This window comes from Hylobates moloch, unplaced genomic scaffold, assembly GCF_009828535.3.
Source record: "Hylobates moloch isolate HMO894 unplaced genomic scaffold, HMol_V3 SCAFFOLD_1, whole genome shotgun sequence".
In the NCBI taxonomy this organism is placed as follows: Eukaryota; Metazoa; Chordata; class Mammalia; order Primates; family Hylobatidae; genus Hylobates; species Hylobates moloch.
This window is the reverse complement of record NW_026652276.1, coordinates 69,767,039-69,780,699: the sequence shown is the minus strand read 5'-3', so window position 1 is coordinate 69,780,699 and position 13,661 is coordinate 69,767,039. Positions and strand designations below refer to the sequence as shown.

Sequence of the window (13,661 nt, the reverse complement as noted above, 5' to 3'; positions counted from 1 at the left end):
TTGTTAATGAATAAAAGCAACATTCAGTAGCATTTTCAAAGGCAGAAAAACCTTTGAGAAACCAGGTTTATCAGATGTTATGTCCAAGTACAGGTGTAATTGCTTACCAGGCTTACCCTGAGTGGAGTTCATCAGAAGGGGGTCCTGCAGGCAAAGTGAAGCAGGGAAACTTTTTTTGATTTTACAAAATATAGCTCTAGAGCTTAGAGTGTACAATGTTGACTCTCTCGCAGAGATTTCTTTAAGACAATGGTACCTAAAGCAATAATAATTGAACATTCAGAAATATAGCCTGTAATGTGTGCCTTTATGGATAATGGTATGTTTTTTTTTTTTTTTCTGCATCTTGGGGGTCGTATTTATTAGAAGAGCTTGAGAAAAATGAAAATACCATTTAGCTTAAGAAGTTGTGAGTTATCTGCAAAACAACTCATTTCAGGAGTGGAAGAATTCTTGGAATTATTTCTTAATATCAAAATGTATGCAGGGTTTCTCTTGTGAATGTTTTGTACTTTTAGAGAGGCCACTGTACAAAGTCTCCCGTTTTCCATACAGGACAAATTCTTTGTTTCAGCCAACTCTCAGCAGAGGGGCAACCAGGACAACGCCATCTCCCCGGACAAAGAGCATTGGAATATTCCGTTTTGTTGATTTATATATCTCTTCATATGTTTCTTCATCAATTTCTATAGTAGTCAGTTTCTTCCACATCTCCCAAGATCATATTTAAATGTTGATCATAAGCATGTAATCTGCCTCGAAGCTCTCAGTCATTTCTCATTTTCACATAAATTCGCTCATCTAGGCTGAGCCTGATAAGATCCAGGGGCTCCTCTACAGTGTTGGTAGTTTGTTGCTGGTCTACGTCGTCCGCCATGTTTCAAACCCTGCGCCCAGTGGTATGTTTTTTACTGCTGACTTGATGCTCATTAGTTTGTAACTTCCCTAAATTTTTATTCTCAAAGAAAATTTTAAGCCAAGTATGATGACTCATTCCTGTAAATCCAGTGACTTGGGAGCCTGAGATGGGAGGATTGCTTGAAGCCAGGAGTTCAAGACTAGCCTGGGCAACATAGTGAGACCCTGTCTCTAAAATTTTTTTTAAAGATTCATCAGGTGTGGTGATATGCACTTGTAGTCCCAACTGCTTGGGAAGCTGTGGCAGGAGGATCACTTAAGCCCAGGAGTTTGAGGCTGCAGTGAGCTATGATGCCACTATTGTCATCCAGCCTGGGCAACAGGGCAAGACTCTGTCTCTTAACAACAACAACAACAAAAAGAATATTTTATTTTTCATTGTTATTTGAGCAACAAGATGAAGTTATGAAGTCTTGAAGAAAGAAAGAACTGGAAGCATTTTCTTTTGGAAAACATTTTTATAGCCTAATGTACTATAGTTTCGAGGAGGGCTTGGATCAGTGATGACCACCATAGGGTGAACAACTTGTTCAGAGTATTTGCAGTGAAATAGGACCAATAGCTTGTGAAATTGCAGCTTGTTGTATATTAACATGTGTCCTCTAAATTGAAGTTATAATGGAAAAAAATGGGGAGAGAAAGAAAAAAAAAGAATGGAAGCAAAACAGAAAGAAGAAAGAAAAGAAGGTAATAACTCAGCAGATCTAGCTATTGGAAACCAGGTCGAACACAGGTTAAATCTCTAACCTTAGGGTTTTGGGGGTTTTTTAGCCTCTTCATTTAGAGCACACCTAAACTTAGGTTTTTTATTTTTATTTCTTTAAGTAGAATTGTCTGTCAAAACAGACACAAGAAATATCAAAACCAGTCTTCTTTTTTTTTTTTTTCATGTAAGGTAAGGGCCTTTATTCAGTTCAAAAGAATATTGCACATTATTAAAGACAGAAGAATGCAATGGAATCCTCCAATCTTCTTAATTTGATGGTGAATACACTTCCTTTAGTTTCATACAATTAAAAGTCCTACTTAATTCCCCAGAACATATTCCCCTGTGCCTACGTGTGTTTCTGTATTGAACTGTGTCCTATAATGCAGATGTGGTAGAAGGGCAATAGGTCAAATATACAAAGAAAGATCTTTGCTCAAAAGACAGTAACAGAGAAAAAGGATGTACCCTTTTCTGAATGTGTTCTTAATTTGAAGCCATTTTCCCTTCAATGCTTAAGAGAAAACTTACGTTTTTCTTAGTAGAGTTATTTTGTAAAACTTTTCTTGACCCCCAAGTTCAACCCAGCCAGATGCTTCTTCCTGGCACTCTCTGTCACAGTCTTTATCACAATTGCATATTAGTAATTGTTTACTTGCCAGAATTTTTTCCTGAATTGCAAGCTGTGGGAAGGGGCCATTCTATTTTGTTCATCAATACTGCCCTAGGTTCAGTATTTGGGCATAGTGGACGCTCAATCAATATTTCCTGAATAAATGAATTGTACTATCCTTTCTTTCTCTTATTTTATTTTATTTTTTAAATAGAGACAAGATCTCACTCTGCTGCCTAGGCTGGAGTGCAGTAGCATGATCATAGCTCACTGCAGCCTTGAACTCCTGGGCTCAAGTGATCCTCCCACCTCAGCCTTTGGAATAGCTGAGTACAGGCATGCACCACCATGCCCACTAATTTTTTTTTTTTTTTTTTTTTTTTTTTTTTTTTTTTGGTAGAGACAGGGTCTAGCTATGTTGAGCAGGCTGGTCTTGAACTCCAGGCCTCAAGCGCTTCTCTCCCTCAGCCTCCCAAAGTGCTGGGATTACAGATGTGTGCTATCGTGCCTGGCCCTATTCTTTTTTACTTTATGTCTATAGGAACCTGTCTGGAAACAATGTGCACTCATTGAAAACTTGACTCCAACAATAAATTCTGAATTTGGCAACTGGTCAAAGCTCTCTAGCCCAAAGGGAATAAGACAATGGGTATCATCACAGCTTACAGGCAACAGAGAGCTTAAGGCAACTCTCAAGAGCAGCTACAGAGGGCCTGGGCCAATTAGACAAAGGAAAAACCTGGGATTCCCGTCAGTCTTTGACACTTCTCTTTCTTTTTAGTGACTGTTAGCTCATTCCTTAGCCTGTGAAGCAACTCAGGGGAAGTATAAATTATGGCAAGAAACTATACTCCATCTTTCACCTGGCAACAGGCTTAGTACATCTGGCTTATTTCTGAGCTGTTGTGTGCTGCCTGGATATTGTGATCTCTCTTGTTTTGGACTGTAATAACTCTGAGAGCTTTTCTTTCTCTTTGGGAACAGTTTGGTAGCAATCATTTAAACTAGGCACTGTATTTAATTTATTGTGAACGAAAGTTGTGCCCACAGAGGAAAGGAGTGAAAAGAAGTTAAGCGATGCTCTGAACCAGGGACAAAGTCTTTATTATTACATAATGCCGCCCCAGTCCCAGTGAAGTTGATAATTCTGATCACTAATAGTGGACATGCACATTATGGAGCTTAATTTTATTATTTAATTTTGAATTTTGTTTTTGCAGTGGAGATAGACTTGTACCAGTTAATTGGTGTTCTCTTTTCTAATTCCCTTGTGAGACTTGGCATGCAGCTGAAAGGCAGTCGTTCCTAACCATGAGATAGAAAATGAGTTATCAGCACCTACATGCATTGAGTACCTCTCTCAGCTTCTGTCATTCGTTGATTCAACAGATATTCATTGAGCACCTATTATGGGGCCAGACATTATTCTAAGTGCTGGGGAAACAACAGAATGTAAAGTAGACATGATGTTCTAGTTGCAGAAGATAGACAACACACATAATAAATAAGTAAATTATACATGTTCAGAGGTGATTAGTAGTATACAAAAGGAAAATCAGGGTAATGGGCATGAGGAGTGTGAGTGGGCAAGGTGGGGAATTACAATTTTATTTATTATTATTATTTTTTTTACGGCATCTCAGTCTGTTGCCCAGACTGGAGTGGAGTGGTACAATCTCTGCTCACTGCAACCTCCACCTCCCAGGTTCAGGCGATTCTCATGCCTCAAACTCCTGACAGCTGGGACTACAGGCATCCGCCACCACACCCAGCTAATTTTTGTATTTTTAGTAGAGACAGGATTTCACCATGTTGGCCAGGCTGGTCTTGAACCACTGACCTCCAGTGATCTGTCCACCTCGGCCTTCCAAAGTGCTGGGGATTAAAGGCGTGAGCCACCATGCCCAGCCAGGAATTACAATTTTAAATGAGCAAGTTGATGTAGGCCTTATTGAAAGCTAACATTTGAGCAAAGGCTTGAAAGTGATAAGGAAGTCAATTCTGCTAGTATCTGGAAGAAGAGATTCCAGTCATATAGAGACCCCGAGGTGGGACTGTGGCCAGCATGTCTGAGGAACAACAAGGAGGCTGTGTGGCTCGAGTAGAGAGAGCAGGGGGAGAATAGGAGAGGACATCAGCAAAGTGATGAAGGCTCAGATGGTACTGGGACATGGAAACCCCTCTCAGGGCTTTTTCTGAAGGTGAAATGGAGAGCCCTGAAAGCCTGTGGGCAGAGGAGTGACCTGATCTGATATGTGTTTCAAAGTCTGGCCACCGCAGTGAGAATGATCCGTAGGGAGTGTGGCGGAGATGGCCAGCAGACTGCCAAAATCCACCCTCCTTCCTCCACAGTGGAGAGTTGTCAGTGGAAACAGCTGGCTAACCAGGGACCACATTTCCTGTCCTCCTCTGCATGCAGGTGTGGTCATGTGACCAGAAGACAGTAGAGTGGCCATTGGCTGAGAAAGGAATGAATGTGTGGTAGAGAGCTGCTTTGCAGACCTGAACCCAGCCCAGACTGTTACATAAGAAAGGAATAAACTTCTTGTTCTTGAAACTACTGAGATTTGGAGGTACTTTTGTTGTGGAAATCTAGCCTACCCTAACTAAGACAAAAGCCAAGAGTGAAATTTAGAAGATCAATGGGGAGGCTGTTGCAATAGTTTAGGTAAGAAATGGTGGTGGCCTGGCAAAAGGCATTAACAATGGAGTTAACACAATATAAAGAGGCTGGACCATGAATATATTTTGAAGGTAGAGCCCGCAGACTTTCATGACAAAAAAGGAAAGCTGTTTGACTTCATGGTTTTTGTGCTGATACCTTATAAGGTTGAGGAAGTGAGGTGATGGAACAGGCTTGAAAGGGTCTACTTGGAGTGAGGTTTGGGTTGTGTGCTTTTTAAAAAACTTACAAAGAGGCTAGGCATGGTGGCTCACACCTGTAATCCCAGCACTTTGGGAGGCCGAGGCAGGTGGATCACGAGGTCAGGAGATTGAGATCATCCTGGCTAACACAGTGAAACCCTGTCTGTACTAAAAATACAAAAAAGTTAGCCGGACGTGGTGGTGGGCGCCTGTAGTCCCAGCCACTTGGGAGGCTGAGGCAGGAGAACGGCATCAACCCAGGAGGCGGAGCTTGCAGTGAGCCGAGATCGTGCCACTGCACTCCAGCCTGGGAGACAGAGAAAAACTCCGTCTAAAAAAAAAAAAAACTTATAAAGAAATGAGTTTTAATTGGCTAACAGTTCTGCAGGCTGTACAGGAAGCATGGCACTGGCATCTCCTCAGCTTCTGGGGAGGCCTCAGGAAGCTTCCAGTCGTGGCAGAAGGTGAAGGGGGAGCAGGCGTCTCACATGAGCAGAACAGGAGCAAGAGTGGGATGTGTTAAATTTGAGATGTTAATTCATCTCCAAGTGAAGATGTTGAATAGATACATGGATATATACATTTGAAGTTTAGGAAGATGTCTTCCCAGGGATGTTAATTTGGAGTGAGTAATGCATGGATTATATTTAAAATCATGGAATTAGATTGAGACTACTGTGGGGATGAGTAAAGTTACAAAATAGTCAAAGGATTGAGGCCTAGATGACTTCATCTTTAAGAGGTTGGAAAAATAGGGAGAAACCAGCAAAAGTGACTGAATGGGAGCAACCAGTGAGAAAGAATGAAAACCAAGAGAGTGGTGAGCTGGGAAACACGGACCTGTTATACTTAGATGTTCAGACCTCCATGCTGCACACCAGGGCCTGCACCCCAGAGAAAGACTGGAATGGTTCTTTGCCTTTTAGAAGCAGGAGAAATACATATAAACTAGAGACATTATGATGAGAACAACCCTGGAGGCATAACAGAGGGCCAAGAAAGAGATTTTATAGCTGAGAATACCCTGGCAGCAGCAGTGGTAAGTTGGGAAATATTTGGATTCTATTTTTTGATAGGGAGGAGAGAGATGTATTTTTTGAGCAATGGCGATAATCATTTCTATTTTAGAGAAGGAACTGGGCTGGGTGCAGTGGCTTATGCCTGTAATCCCAGCACTTTGGGAAGCCCAAGCAGGTGGATTGCTTGAGCTCAGGAGTTTGAGACCAGCCTGAGCAACATGGTGAAACCCTGTCTCTACAAAAAATACAAAAAATTAGCCAGGTGTGGTGATGCATGCCTATGGTCCCAACTACTTGGGAGACTGAGGTGGGAGGATTGCTTGAGCCTGGGAGGCGGAGATTGCAGTGAGCTGAGATCATGCCATTGCACTCCAGCCTGGGCAACAGAGCGAGACCCCATCTCAAAATAAAATAAGATAAAGAATAGAGAAGGAACTAGTGATAGGAAGGGGGCTAGATTTTGGGGAGAACATAAAAACTTTGTAGGTATTTACAAGACCAGTAAACCAAGCTGGAGATGAGTCAGTCCCCTTAAGTGGCCTTGGGATCAGTGCCCCAGTGACTTTAATCAAGCTGGGATCAAGGGGCTGACTCTGAGTACAAACTTTCCCTCCAAACCTGGTCTTTACTTGTGTCTTCAATCTCAGCAAGGACATTATTATCTACTCAGTTGCTCATGCCAGAATCTGCTAGTTACTTTTAACACCTTCCTCCCCTTCACCCCATGTCCAGTCATTCACCAATTGCTGATGATTTGGGCCTCCTAAATATCTCTCAAATTTGTCTGCTCCCCTCCACAGCTGATATGGTTTGGCTCCATGTCCCTACCCAAATCTCATCTTGAATTGTAATCCCCACATGTCGAGAGAGGGACCTGTAATCCCACATGTCAAGGGAGGGAGGTGATGGGGCAGTTTCCTTCATGCTGTTCTTGTGATAGTGAATGAGTTCTCATGAGATCTGATGGTTTTATAAGTGTTTGGAAGTTCCTGCCTTACTTCTGTCTCTCTTGCCACATTGTAAAGAAGGTGCTTGCTTCCTCTTCACTTTCTGCCATGATTGTAAGTTTCCCAAGGCCTCCCCTGCCATGGGGAACTGTGAGTCATTTAAACCCCTTTCCTGCATAAATTACCCAATCTTAGGTATTTCTTTATAGCAGTGTGAAAACGGACTAATACAACTGCTCTACTCACCTAAGCCACTCCAATAGGTTTCAGACTGGCCTCTTCAAAACAGTCCCTGAAGCCCTGCTCTAGTCATAGACCACAATGGAGGCAGTGGGAGCTTTTAAAATAGAAATCTTGTCACCTCACTTCCATATTTTCCCTTTCTCCTGGATTAAAATCCTGAGGCTGACCTTCAAGGCTCTGCATGTTCTGATTTCTACATACTTCACCAGCTGTGCACAAAGAAACATCATTTGCTGAATGAATGAATAAACCGGTAGACTAAGACACAGCCTCACTTTGGGTAAGTCACATAAATATTCTAAGCCTCATTTTCCTCATTTGTAAAATGAAAATTATTATTTTCTTCACTGGGATTTGCTAAGTTAAACAGTAAGATACAACATTTATAAAATGTGAGTGTTTAGCATTGCATACTATAATTGATCATTGCAAATATGCCAAATCAGCACTTAGCACAGAACCTGATAAATGCACCCAATACGTGTTGTATTGTTCATGATAAATCAGCACTTTGGGGTTCTAATTATCTTAGGTGACTTTTTGTTTCTATCAAATTACCTCCAAAATTCCATACCACCTCATTCGATGCTGAACAGATAGCTGCACATGGCTATTTTCAGCATCATATTGCTGCTCAAAAAATCTTCGTTGTCTCCAATGCCTATGAAATCCGGTTTAAACTCCTGTTTTGCATTCACATTTCCAATTTTGTTCAACATACATCCTATGCTCCTGAGAAATCAATCTCAAACAAAATTTACAGGGTTTCTACAAAATTCCAGGAGCTGTGTTAAGTGCTGGATATTTAAATTTAGCCACTGAAGACTTGTATGATGTAGTTTCACCACTGAAGTGCTATTTCATTTAAAGAAACAGAGTCTAAATAGGCCAAAATATCAGAAAAAAGGAATTTTACTCTTTAGTAAAGTCTCTCAAAGGATATCAACAGGAATCGTGGCCCTAGAAACACAACCCAGCACCTGTGACAGCCATAGAGATGCACTGCTAAGATCTCCCTTTGAGAGGTGAAGCCAGCTGGACATCCTGGGTCAAGGTGGGGGACTTGGAGAACTTTCCTTACAAGAGGTTTGTAAAATGCATCAATCAGTGCTCTGTAAAAATGCACCAGTCAGCACTCTGTAACTAGCTAGAGGTTTGTAAAATGTACCAATCAGTGCTCTGTAAAAACACCAATTAGCACTCTGTAGCTAGCTAGAGGTTTATAAAATGGACCAATCAGTGCTCTATAAAATGGACCAATCAGCACTCTGTAAAGTGGACCAATCAGCACTCTGTAAAATGGACCAATCAGCAGGACATGGGTGGGGACAAATAAGGGAATAAAAGCTGGCCACCCCAGCCTGCAGCAGCAACCTGCTTGGGTCGTTTTGCATGCTGCGGAAGCTTTGTTCTTTTGCTCTTCACAATAAATCTTGCTGCTGCTCACTGTTTGGGTCTGTGCCACCTTTAAGAGCTGTAACACTGCGAAGGTCTGCGGCTTCATTCTTGAAGTCAGTGAGACCAGGAACCCACTGGAAGGAACCAACTGGACACATCTTGATCTAAATCCATCTATCCATCTATGTGTCTATCTGTCTATCTACCTATCTGCTATCTATCATGATCCAAATAAGATTACTATTTGTAAAACAACTAAAATGAACTTAATAATCACATAACCATCTGTCTTTGGTATCATCTTTAAAAATCACACCTAATTTTTTAGGAAGAGAATAATATATGCACTACTGTTTTATATAACAATTTTTAGGAATATAAGCACTTTTTGTATGGTTGAGTTCATTCATAAGAAGTATTTAAGCTTGTTTTGAAATAATAATACCCATGTAAACTAACAATATATTATATAGTAATATAATATGTAGAAGTTGTAAAGAGAAACATACAATTTAATGAACTCTATTTCCTGCCTCCTTCCCAAATATATTCTATTTGATTTTAATTGGAATCAGGCCAATTACTAATGAGGTTGAATATCTTTTTATATGTTTATTGTCTATATTGTTTCTTCTCTGTAAAATACTAATTCCTGTCTTTCCCCATTTTCCTATGAAGTTATCATTTATTTATTTAAGAAGTTTTTTTTTTAAACGTATTCTGGATTATACTCCTTTGTTGTTAAATGCATCACAAATACTTCTCTGAATATGTGTCCTATCATTTTACATTTTTAGGGCATCCTCCAAGTTTTCCTGGGGATATTAGAAGAGGGAAGTTAGAAGGATGAACTATAGCTCCTGTTCCTGTAGTTGGTCTCAGGGTCACACTTCATACTCATCCTCTTTTTCCCCATTATCCATTCTAAATCCCCACCCCCCAACTTCAGCTATCACCTCATCAAGGCATGGTGGATTACATGGTGGTGTCTCCCAAACCTTCATTCAAAGGGGTCTGAGCGCTTGGTTTATCATATCTTTCTCAGGCTGGGGTTGCTATAAATGTCCACAGTTACAGCTGGGCAAGAGAATAGCAGGAGTGTCCAAGTGGATCATTTGGGTTCACACATATTCCTCTCTGCCTGCATTGTGTAAAGTCAGCCTGACCTTCTCTTGCTAATCGGAGTCAATTGCCCCTGACAAGATGGGGACTCCTCTTCTTGCCTGCTGCCCACTGAACACAAAGACTTCCAAGTGAGGTGGCAGCAGCCATAGCTTGCAGTTCAGTGGGAGCCTTACCAAGTCCCCCTGCACAGGGATCCCCTTTTGGGAGCAAGGACCTCCAACCCTGCAAAGCCCAGAATTGTGGGGACAGGAAGCACATAATCCCACAGTGGGTCAATTAAGAATGATGGTAATTGGTACTACTTTTGCTTTCACCCTTGGTTCCCAGACACATGTATTTTTCCTTGAGAGGACACACTGCCGTAGAGTTCTCTATTTAAAAGATGGAGGATGGGATAGCATCTATCCTTGCAGAGTGTGACCTCAGCATTCCAGCTAATCCTTCAGTAGGCTATTGCAGTCTTTTGTGAAGCAGCTCCTTCTGGATTGTGCCAGAAGTATGTGGTATGTATGGATGGATGTGTGTGATCCCACTCCCATACCTCCTGCACTGTGTAGTCAGAGCCTTAGTCAGATGCTCTTTGTGTGGGATCCCAGAGCACCAATGTTGAAATCCTTAGCAATTAGGTTAACTACCTCGTGCCAAGGATTATTGTGCCTGATGTTTCCCTCGTGACTGGGTCCTCCTTGCCAGCTGGGTGCTGCATGAACCAGTCCCAAGCCCCATATTACTGACTGTTGTCTTGGACCACTCTTGGTACCACTTGTGTTAGTTTGCATCCTCCAAGGAGCAGACCCCAAGGTGGGATTTGATATGCAACAGGCATTCAAAATGCCTATGAAGGATAAAGAAGGAGGAAGCAGGAAGAGGCAGAAGAGCCTTTAGACCATTTGCAGGTCTAATATCTGGGAAAGGAGAGAAGGAAGGAAGATAGGAGAGCCTTAGCCTCAGTGCACTCCCCTAGCACCCCTACCTAGGCCATTCACTGGCTGAGTGCAACCCAGAATAAGCTTGGCCTCAGTGTGAACACTGTGTTGAATCCCACGTGGCAGCCAGAGGCTGTCAGTCAACTCTGTTCCCCAAGCATCTTCTGCTGAAGCTGTGTCCAGAGTTGGTTCCTTCCAGTGGGTTCGTGGTCTTGCTGACTTCAAGAATGAAGCCACAGACCTTCATGGTGAGTGTTATAGCTCTTAAAGGTGGCACGGACCCAAAGAGTGAGCAGCAGCAAGATTTATTTTGAAGAGTGAAAGAACAAAGCTTCCACAGCATGGAAAGGGACCTGAGCATGTTGCCACTGCTGGCTAGAGTGGCCAGCTTTTATTCCCGTATTTGTCGCCACCTGTGTCCTGCTGATTGGTCCATTTTACAGAGTGCTGATTGGTTCATTTTACAGTGTGCTGATTGGTCCATTTTACAAACCTCTAGCTAGCTACAGAGCACTGATTGGAGCATTTTACAAACCTCTTGTAAGAAAAGTTCTCCAAGTCCCCTCTTCAAGGAGAACTACAAACCATTGCTCGAGGAAATAAAACAGGACACAAACAAATGGAAGAATATTCCATGCTCATGGATAGGAAGACTCAATATCATGAAAATGGCCATATTGCCCAAAGCAATTTATAGATTTAATGCCATCCCTATCAAGCTACCAATGACTTTCTTCACAGAATTGGAAAAAACTAAAGTTCATATGGAAACAAAAAAGATCTTGCATTGCCAAGACAATCCTAAGCAAAAGAACAAAGCTGGAGGGATCATGCTACCTGATTTCAAATTACACTACAAGGCTACAGTTACCAAAACAGCACGGTACTGGTACCAAAACAGAGATACAGACCAATGGAACAGAACAGAGGCCTCAGAAAAAACACCACACATCTACAACCCTCTGATCTTTGACAAACCTGACAAAAACAAGAAATGGGCAAAGGATTCCCTATTTCACAAATGGTGCTGGGAAAACTGGCTATCCATATGTAGAAAGCTGAAACTGGATCCCTTCCTTACAACTTATACAAAAATTAATTCAAGCTGGATTAAAGACTTAAATGTTAGGCCTAAAACCATAAAAACCCTAGAAGAAAACCTAGACAATACCATTCAGGACAGAGGCATGGCCAAGGACTTCATGACTAAAACATCAAAAGCAATGGCAACAAAAGCCAAAATAGAGAAATGGGATCTAATTAAACTAAAGAGCTCCTGCGCAGCAAAAGAAACTACCATCAGAGTGAACAGGAAACCTACAGAATGGGAGAAAATTTTTGCAATCTACCCATCTGACAAAGGGCTGATATCCAGAATCTGCAAAGAACTCAAACAAATTTACAAGAAAAAAACAACCCCATCAAAAAGTGGGCAAAGGATATGAAAAGACACTTCTCAAAAGAAGACATCTATGCAGCCAACAGACACATGAAAAAATGCTCATCGTAACTGGTCATCAGAGAAATGCAAATCAAAACCACAATGAGATACCATCTCACACCAGTTAGAATGGCAATCATCAAAAAGTCAGGAAACAACAGATGCAGGAGAGGATGTGGAGAAATAGGAACACTTTTACACTGTTGGTGGGAGTGTAAATTAGTTCAACCATTGTAGAAGACACTGTGGCAATTCCTCAAGGATCTAGAACTAGAATTACCATTTGACCCAGCAATCCCATTACTGGGTATATACCCAAAGGGTTATAAATCATGCTACTATAAAGACACATGCACATGTTTGTTTATTGCGGCACTATTCACAATAGCAAAGACTTGGAACCAACCCAAATGTCCATCAGTGATAGACTGGATTAAGAAAATGTGGCACATATATACCATGGAATACTATGCAGCCATGAAAAAGGATGAGTTCATGTCCTTTGCAGGGACATGGATGAAGCTGGAGACCATCATTCTCAGCAAACTATGACAAGGAGAGAAAACCAAACACCACATGTTTTCACTCATAGATGGGAGTTGAACAATGAGATCACTTGGACACAGGGCGGGGAACATCACACCCTGGGGCCTGTTGGGGGGTGGGGGGCTGGGGAAGGGATAGGAGAAATACTTAATGTAAATGATGAGTTGATGGGTACAGCAAACCAAGATGGCACATGTATACCTATGTATCAAACCTGCACGTTGTGCACATGTACCCTAGATCTTAAAGTATAATAATAAAAATAAATAAATAAATAAAAGAAAAGTTTTCCAAGTCCCCACTCAACCCAGGAAGTCCAGCTGGCTTCACCTCTCAAAAAGACACTGTTGAAGTTACCCTTGGTTTTCCTGTTTATTTTTTAAAGTAGACTATTTTTTAGAGCATTTTTAGGCTCTCAGAAATATTGAGCAAAAGGTAAAGAGACTTCCAATATGCTTTCTGCCCCCATATATGCATAGCCTTCCCAATTGTCAACATCCCACAGCATAGGGGTACATTTGTTACAATTGACGAGCCTACATTGACACATCAATATCGTCCTGAAGCGATCCTTTTGTAGTTCATGAGCATGATTATTTGGTGTTCACGTGCATGTGTGGGATGTGCCGCCCCCAAACCTTGTTAGGACATTGGCACATTACCCATCTGACATGAAGAAATATACATTGCACTCAAAATCCATAATTTACATTAGAGTTCCTCTTGGTTTTGTACATTCTAAGGGCTTGGACAAATGTGTAATGACATGTATTCACTATTATAGAATCATTACAGAGTAGATTCACTGCCCTAAAAATCCTCTGTGCTCTGCCTATTCATCCCTCCCTCTCTGCTAACCCCTGGCAACCACTGATCTTTTTGCTATCTTCATAGTTTTGCCTTTTTCAGAATGT

At 41.5% G+C, this 13,661-nt stretch overlaps 1 non-coding gene and 1 pseudogene across 1 annotated transcript; one reads left to right on the top strand and one right to left on the bottom strand.

Moving 5' to 3' along the window:
- Positions 1-498: 498 nt before the first annotated feature.
- Positions 499-1,148, bottom strand: LOC116809534 (U6 snRNA-associated Sm-like protein LSm3; annotated as a pseudogene).
- Positions 1,149-13,315: 12,167 nt separating this feature from the next.
- LOC116809942 (small nucleolar RNA U13) lies at positions 13,316-13,419 on the top strand. The gene has a single exon (XR_004370102.1). It is a non-coding gene; the product is annotated as a small nucleolar RNA U13 (small nucleolar RNA).
- Positions 13,420-13,661: the final 242 nt, after the last annotated feature.